Raw genomic sequence first — 8,339 nt, 5'->3', positions numbered from 1 at the left:
GCAGCGGGGCTCCTGGTCCTGCTTGGCTCCCTGAGTCTCAGCAGCCTGTCACCAACATGTATCTGTGAACCAGAGCATCTATTAAAGATGGAGGTGGCTTTGTATGCAAAGTTGTGTTTTGACAACAAAAGGTATTTTGTAAATGACATCTCTGAGCTAGCCTCAAATAAAAGTATAGTTCTTCAGGGGGTCACTGTGCAGCCCAGGTTGGCCATGAACTGGAGATCATTCTGCTTCAGCCTGCCAAGTGCTGACATTACAGGTATGCACACCACACTGGGTTTTTTTGTTTTGTTTTGTTGATATTGTTGGGTTTTTAGGGGTATTTTTAGTAATACTGTGAAAACAGAGACCAAGTTCTTCTGGAAGTCCTCCATGGGGTCCCCAAGACAGAGTCAAGTTACAAATTGGACTCTCCCAGCTGTCCTGACCTCCCACTACTCCTCGCCCAGGGTACGCCATGAACACTCAAAAACTTGATATCCTTGCTAGCTGATCTTCAGGTGTCTTCCCTGAACTCTGAGTCACCCTAGCAGAACTTTAGGGAGCAAATACCTCCAAACATGGCATCTGGCCAGGTGGATGTGAAAACCCCAGTAGGCCAGTCCCTGTCCTTCCTGTACCTGTCTCTCCACCTACGGAATGGGGACATCAGTGCTGCTCATCACTCAGACGAAGCAGTTATTCCTACAATGTGCCTGCCACACCTGGGGAAATGGCACAAAGACAGAGGTGACGTAAGCAAGATTGAGTGTGGGTCCAGGGCTGAGGACTGGAGGCAGTGTGTGTGAGCTGCACTCCCAGGAACTCTCCAGAATCCTGGAACATAGATGGGCCTGCCAGATGTGGTGGTGCATGCCTGTAATCCCAGCACTCAGGAGGATGAGGCAGGAGAATCCTGAGTTTGAGAGCAGCCTGGGTTACATAACAAGACCTTAACTCAAAAGAAAGAAAAAGAAAAGAAAGATAGGTGGCGTTCACAACATGGTGGGGGCTGAAACTAAGTCAGGTGGTAACAAAAAGAAGAGTGACTTCTAGAGTAGGATACCCCACGTCCCGTAAGGAGTGAGGGCTCGGCGAGCACTCAGTGGTAATGGTGACAACAGTATTTACCCCAGCTCCAAGTCACCCACTCCGTGGAGCCCTCTTGACCTTTGCAGACAAGACACGCTCACTGCCCCCTCTGTATGTGTGCCGCTCAGGACACGCGCCACTCATAACCGGGTGTGTTTCAACATAGAGGATGAGACACTGTCCCACGCTCCTAAGTTTAGGATTAGCCTTAGGGAACATAACGTCTGCACTGTTTCCAAAGGTCACACCCTTTGGCTCAGAAGTTGCACTTCTAGGAATGAGTATTACAGGTGGCCCTGTGTGTCTCCACCTCAGCACCTGACATTTGAGGCTGGGTCATTCATTGTAAGGGGACACCCTGCATACTGTAGGATGATAAGCATTACTGTCCTCCACCCGTGGGAATGCCAGTAGCAAGTTCCCCATTGTGTCAGCACTGCCACATGTCCCCTGGTGGGGCAGTCTCTCAAGATGAGAACCAGGTGGTAAAGGATGGGAAAAATCCACTGTACCATGTGTGCCAGCTCCGCCCCGCCCCCCTGCCAAATCCCTTGCCACGTAAGATAAAAGCGTATTTCCAGGTTCCAGAGTTAGGGGCTGGGTATCTGTGGGGACAATTCTTCAGTCTACCACATCGTGGAATATAACATGGACCTTACAAAGGAGGGGACAGCTCTACAACCATGCAGGACTCATCCTACAGGGTCACCCGTGCACACTGCTAAAGAGGCTGTCAGGCAGGATTGTGCAGGGTGAGTGGCAGGGGAACAAAAACAAGTTAAAATCCAGGGCATGGAGAAAAGGTCCAAAGTGAACGAAGAATAAGCAGTATACTGACAGATAACTTGAAGTTTGGCTATCCTTTTTTTTGGGGGGGGGGATGGGGGAGGCAGTATAGGGCATTGAACTCGATGTCTTGTGTTTGATAGGCAGGTGCTCTACCACTTGAGCCACACACCAGCCCTCGAGCCATTCTTTTAAACTTGTATTGATTTGCTGTGAATAAGCACATTTGGAGCAAATACCTCACAAAAAACATCTGACCAGATTCATCCTTGGACTAAAAGTGGACGTTGTTAAAGGAGAATAAATATCCCCTAACAATGGGCTTTTCTGTCCTAAATAAACAGTTTCCAAAAGAAAGAACTTGGCAATTTCATTACATAGGATATAATTAGAGGGCTGTTAAACTGAAAAATTAAACACTGTAAACACGGAGAACACTCATTTCTTTCTTTCTTCACACTCCTACTTCCCCAGTTAAATAGAATATATGATAGAGATAGGTTACTCTGACCTGGCCAGAGTTGAGTGTTGTTGTTGTGGAAATCTCAAGCTGAGATAGGGGACACTGAGGCGAGTAGCAGGGAGCAATGTTTTATTGTGCTGGCACAGACCCAGCGGACTTGTGTCCAAAGGCTGAGCCCCGAGAACAAAGGGGTCTCACCTAGCAAGCAGGTGACAGAAGCAAAAAGCAAGATCTAATCCATATATGGTTATATTCAATTCTATAGGCTACTTTACCCCAGTGTTATGCAACTTTCCCCCTCCCAAGTGTTATGTGACCCTCTCCACATTCAGATTCCTCAGGTTTTATCTCCCTGGTCTTCCATCCCTACCTCCCTGCTACTTTATCAGGACTCAGGCCTCGTCTGTTTTCTTCTGATCCTCCTCCCTGCTATAATGTTCCAAAACTTAAAGATGCCTGGCATTTACTCAAAAGAGTGCCCATAAAAGTTGTAAGAAACAGGCATCCATGTCATAAAGACCCTTGAATTCCTAAGGCCATCTCAGACTGTCTCCACGCTCGGGTGATAACGTCAGCATTTTACAGCAGCAACATTTTACACCAGGTGCCCAACATAAACAGGACGCTGTTTATGTTTATTACCCCCACCCCGACGGACATGACCACTATTGACCAGGGTCGCTTCTCTTGCGTCCACATACCAGCCTATTGGGATGGCTTTGTTTTTCCTTGCTTTGCTAAGTAAAACTTCTCTAAACTTAGCCACGTGCCAGTGGATCATGCCTGTAATCCTACCGACTTGGGAGGCTGAGGTCTGGAGGACTGAGGTTCCAGCCCCTCGCAGACCTGCCTCTAGGGGAGACTCACGTATCCCAGGAGCTCCCAGGAGCTGGCGGCTGACGAGCGCCGCGGAGCACTCTGGGAAATGTAGTCCAGCTTCTCCTGGATCAAAGCGCGCAACTTCCTCTCCCAGTGAGCACTGGTGTAAGGAGACGTCCATCCTTAAGGGCATAGATGAATTGTTCCAAATAAAGGGAGCCCGGGTACTTAGGCCGGGAGGGAAGCAAACTTCCCCAACCCCCAGTGAATAATTCCGTGTAAGGAAACAGATGCAGCCATGCACGGCTCTCCAGGCACAAATTGAGACAACATAGGAAAAAACGCAGTCCTGGCGATTGTCCCTTAAGATTTTATGAGCGCCATTTACTGTGCTAAGGGTCCTACTAAATGTGTAAAAATTTAAGAAGGAGGTGTTGGGTCTCAGCAGCATGAGATCAAAGGGCTTAGTTCAGGGAGCGGCTTGCTGTTGCAATTCCCCAGGCCTGTGCTGCTGTTCCCCTAGCCGGCCCCAGAAAGCAGCACCAGGGCGAAACCAGGGTGTTGCCACCATAGGCTGCCGACCGCAGATGGGGGAAGAACCTCCACCCTCCTCCTCACAGAAGATGAAAGAGCCCCTCTGCTGTTACTGCAGGCAGACTTGTCTAGCCATAATAAATCTACCTGCATGTGCCCTCTGTGCCTCCTGAGCTTGTTCCTAAGCCCAGCGAAGATAAGAACCCCTGGAGCAGAACCCCCCCCCCAACAGAGGGATTAAAAAAACCCAATATATGGCCAAACCTAACGTTATGATGCCCAGAAGATTTATGATGCCCTTAAAAGACTCCGATTGCAGCTTTGGCATTTTGAGGCATTTGGTAAATGCGCCATTTGTGTTACTTTTAAACTTTTTGAGTTTCTGCAGTTTGTCTAACAGGTAAATTTGGATTCTGTTTTGGTCTTTAACAGGGAAGGGATGATACCTGTTAAAACAGAAAGTTTAAAGACATCTTTTGTGATTTGCTGAAAGCAAATCAAGACAAGCCCTGAGCTTGTCTTGATGCTGCCCTAAGGAAAATTCCAACTTAGGCGTGGTTTAAAAGGCTTTTCTGTGCGTGCACTCCAGTTGTTTTTATGTCTTTTGTGTATGTCTGTCTTGTGTTTGTGATTGATTTAAAGGCTACAACAGCAGTCCTGGTAAGATTGTCTTTTGCTTCAGCCACCAAGATAATCCTCTAACAAAGTGACTTCTGAAACAGCATTGGGCACAACTTAGTTTGCTTCTAGAATTCCAGCTCATTTATGTGTGCTTAAAACGAGATTATTTTTTTGACATGCCTAATTTACAAAACTTGTTCATGTATGTGTGTGTGTGTGTGTGTGTGTGTGTGTGTAAACATCTTCAGCATGGTTCTTAAACTGCTGTTACAAGGTTAATGTGATGACCCAGGTTAACAAATACAGAGATTCAAGAGATAACTTTTAAGTATTTAGGATTAAAGTAAAAAACTAATTTTAGAGGGAGCTATAAAACTGCTTAAATATATGTGGCAAGTCATCTGAATGTGTTTCATTCTATTGAAATCAGATCCTACTCAATATTTCGACTAGCAAATGTGTTTTTATAAATTGTCATTTAAAAAAATGAGAGTGCTTTTTAACAGGACTATTAAATTATGAAATTAACAGTGCTTTACTCTATTGAAAAGAAACAATTTTATTTAAATTCGTAAGCATTTAATGAAAATTAAGATTTTGGCAAGTAAGAAAAATATAAAAAGTTATTGGGTATGATGGTGGGGGAGAGAAAGAATTTTTGGATGAGAAGGGATTTTGTAAGAAAAGGTTTGTCCTAAAGGATTGTTTCAAAGATAAATGGATAAGGACAAACCACCTAAAGATCCCGAGTGAGTGTCAATGTGTATGATAGATGGAGTGTATAGAAGTTCACGTGTTTAGTTAAGTTGACTGGAGTTTAATGGTAACTGCTAAAACTGGCTTGCAGGAAAGGTTTTGCTTTTCCGAGGTAAGTGGTTGTTTGCATTTTGCTAACTTTATTGGGCTTCTGACTGTTTAGGAAACTGAGTTCTAACTAAATCAGCTTATTTAACCATCTGTCTTTCCAGTGACTTTAATACATTTAACACACTAAAATGTGTGGGCTGTATGTCTAAATTTCACTTAAATGCTATACAAAAGTTTATAGGGTCAAAATTATGTAAGCTTAATACAAAGTGACCAACACTCAGTCAGTCAGTAGAAAACAAGGCTATTTGTGGGCGCTGACACTGTCTTCTTAAGCTTGTAAGAGGCCTAAAAGCTTGGCTAAATGTTCCTCTAGCATGAATGACATCTGTGTAGCTGTGATGCTAATTGTTACTGTCCTTAAATGTTAAAAGTACATGAGTTCTCTAAGTAAGTTTCCTAAAGTTAAAAACAGTGCCATTTAATTCAGGATTGGACCTTGGTCAATTATAAAGTACACTGTAATAAAAAGCATATTGGTGTAGTGAACTTAAAAATTAACTTACTCTAAAAGCAAAATTAAAAGGGGGATTTATTTTATTAGCAAGGTGTATATCATGTCATTTTTAATACTAAATTACAAGTTTTAAACATACTCTTAAGAGGTAAGAGATAAGGAGAGCTTAATGGTACTAATTAATGCTATCCATCATAATTATTGTCCTAAAATGTCACATACAATAAAAATTGTATTGACTGCTAAACATTTGAAACATACTAGCCATAACTGTTCTTTAAGTTTTTGTCATCTACAGTTTAGATCCTTCTGTAAGACATTTACGGTCAAACTCCCAGAAAACGTCTCCAGCAAGTGTCTGTTTCTCAAACGGTTGTCGACTTAAGCCCCTTGCTTTTGTTTTGCATGCTTCTGTAAAACCTTTAACTGTTCCCTGTTGATATTTTGCTGAAGTACAACACAAACAGCATTCTTTAGAAAAATGCCCCATTACCTAAAAAGCAAAAAAAAAAATTAAGCTTAATTAAAAATTGGGTGTCTTCTAAGCCCAGCCTAAGAGCTACTTCTTCTAAGCCTCTCAGTTTGCTTAAATTGGCCACAAAAAGAGTTTTACTGGCATTGACTCTCAACCTATCTGACACTTGTCCCCTGACATGGGATCACAGATTACACCAGACTGTCTGGGGGATCCCAGCAACGAGGGACAATTAAAGCCAGACTAGAGTGATTGGTCAATGGATATTTTCAAGAGGAAATTCCACCTCACCAATGTTAGAAAAGCCATCACCAAAAACACCAACAAAAAGTGTTGGAGAGGATGTGGAGAAAAAGGAACCCTTGTACACTGCTGGTGGGAATGCAAGCTGGTGCAACCACTCTGGAAAAAAAATGGAGGATTCTTAAAAATCTAAACATAGACCTGCCATATGACCCCCTAATCCCACTCCTGGGGATATACCCAAAGGAATGTGACAAAAGTTACTCCACATTTGCACACCCATGTTTATTGCAGCACTATTCACAATAGCCAAGTTATGGAAACAACCAAGATGCCCCACTACTGATGAATGGGTCAAGAAAATGTATTTATACACAATGGAATTTTACGCAGCCATGAAGAAGAATGAAATGTTATCATTCTCAAGTAAATGGATGGAACAAGAGAACATCATTCTGAGTGAGGTTAGCCATGCTCAGAAGACCCAAAATCGTATGTTCTCCCTCATATTTGGACTTTAGATCTGGGGCAAACACAGCAATGTTGTTGGACTTGGGTTACATGACAAGGGGAGAGCACATATGGGAGGAATGGGGATAGGTAGGAAACTCAAAACATGAAAGTATCAGAGGATCTAATAAAGAAACCCTAAAGCAACAGAGGTCAACATAAGAAGGGGATCAGGAACCAGTATAAAGATCAGGTAGAGATGAATCAACTTGGGTTGCAACACATTTGTGCATGGAAGCAATGCTAGGAATCTCTCTGTATAGCTATCCTTATCTCAACTGACAAAAATGCTTTGTCTTTCTTATTATTGTTTATACACTCTTTTCAACAAAATTAGAGATAAGGGCAGAACAGGTTCTGACTGGAAGCGGCGGGGGGGGGGGGGGAGAAGGGAGGGGGCAGGGAACAGTGGGGAGAAATGGCCCAATGTATGCACATGTGAATAAATGAACAAAAAAATTAAAAAAAAAAAAGAGGAAACTGTTGAGAAACAAGGAAAGTTGTCAGAAGGAAGACACACTGGGCATGGTGGTACATGCCTGTAATCCCAGCGAACGAGAGGCTAAAACAGGAGGATCCTGCCAGGCGCCCATGGCTCACATCTGTAATCCCAGCAACTCAGGAGGCAGAGATCGGGAGGATCAAGGTTCAAAGCCAGCCCGGGCAAATAGTTCTGCAAGACCCTATCTCAAAAAAATAGGGCTGGTGGAGTGGCTCAAGGTGACACCCTGAGTTCCAGGACAACCTAAACTATATGAGACCCTGTATCTAAGCTAAGGGCAAAATAGAGTCACTCCTGCCACCCTTACAAAGCACGGCCAAGAGGCTGAAAAGAATGAGTCCTTATGTGTGGGTATTTTGGATAGATGATTTAATTAGAGGTTTTATTCTTTTTCATCATCAGTTATTATTATTATTTTGGTTTTATTTTTTTGGAAGGGATAACATTTACTCTGATGAATAAATGAAACTTTGTTCTCTGTAGCTCATTGTGGGCTGTCAGATTCTAAACTTGTTTTAAGGTCCTTTTCAAACTGGAACCTTACGACAGTATGCAGATGGTCTTAAATTTTGGGGTCTGCAAAATACTGGGCCTCTCCACAAAAATCCATAGATCTCCCAACTGAAGGTAAATTATCTAGCCACGTAGTAATTCTGGGGAACTAACTCTTGTCCCTAAAAAAACAGACCTTAAAATTAGGGCCACCTAAACTAACAATGATACAGATAATTTATCTGTAAATGCTGGTTCTGTAGGATTTAGATTCCTGGGTTTCTAGGTAATAACAAAGCTGCTTTATGAGGCACCCTGGGATCTGATTTATAAATACCTAGAGTAAACTGAGTAACAACAAAAAGCTCTTCAAAGTTTTTTTTTTTTTTTTTAATATGGAACGCTTCACAAATTTGTGTGTCATCCTTGCACGGGGGCCATGCTAACCTTCTCTGTATTGTTCCAATTTTAGTATATGTGCTGCCGAAGCGAGCAC

The 8,339-nt window shown here is 43.0% G+C and overlaps 1 non-coding gene across 1 annotated transcript; it reads right to left on the bottom strand.

Annotated features, from left to right (window-relative positions):
• Positions 1-8,232: 8,232 nt before the first annotated feature.
• On the bottom strand, positions 8,233-8,339 carry LOC141418647 (U6 spliceosomal RNA). The gene has a single exon (XR_012443314.1). It is a non-coding gene; the product is annotated as a U6 spliceosomal RNA (small nuclear RNA).

This window comes from Castor canadensis, chromosome 17 (assembly GCF_047511655.1).
Source record: "Castor canadensis chromosome 17, mCasCan1.hap1v2, whole genome shotgun sequence".
NCBI lineage: Eukaryota > Metazoa > Chordata > Mammalia > Rodentia > Castoridae > Castor > Castor canadensis.
Note: the sequence above shows the minus strand (reverse complement) of the source record. Positions and strands in the feature narration are given on the sequence as shown.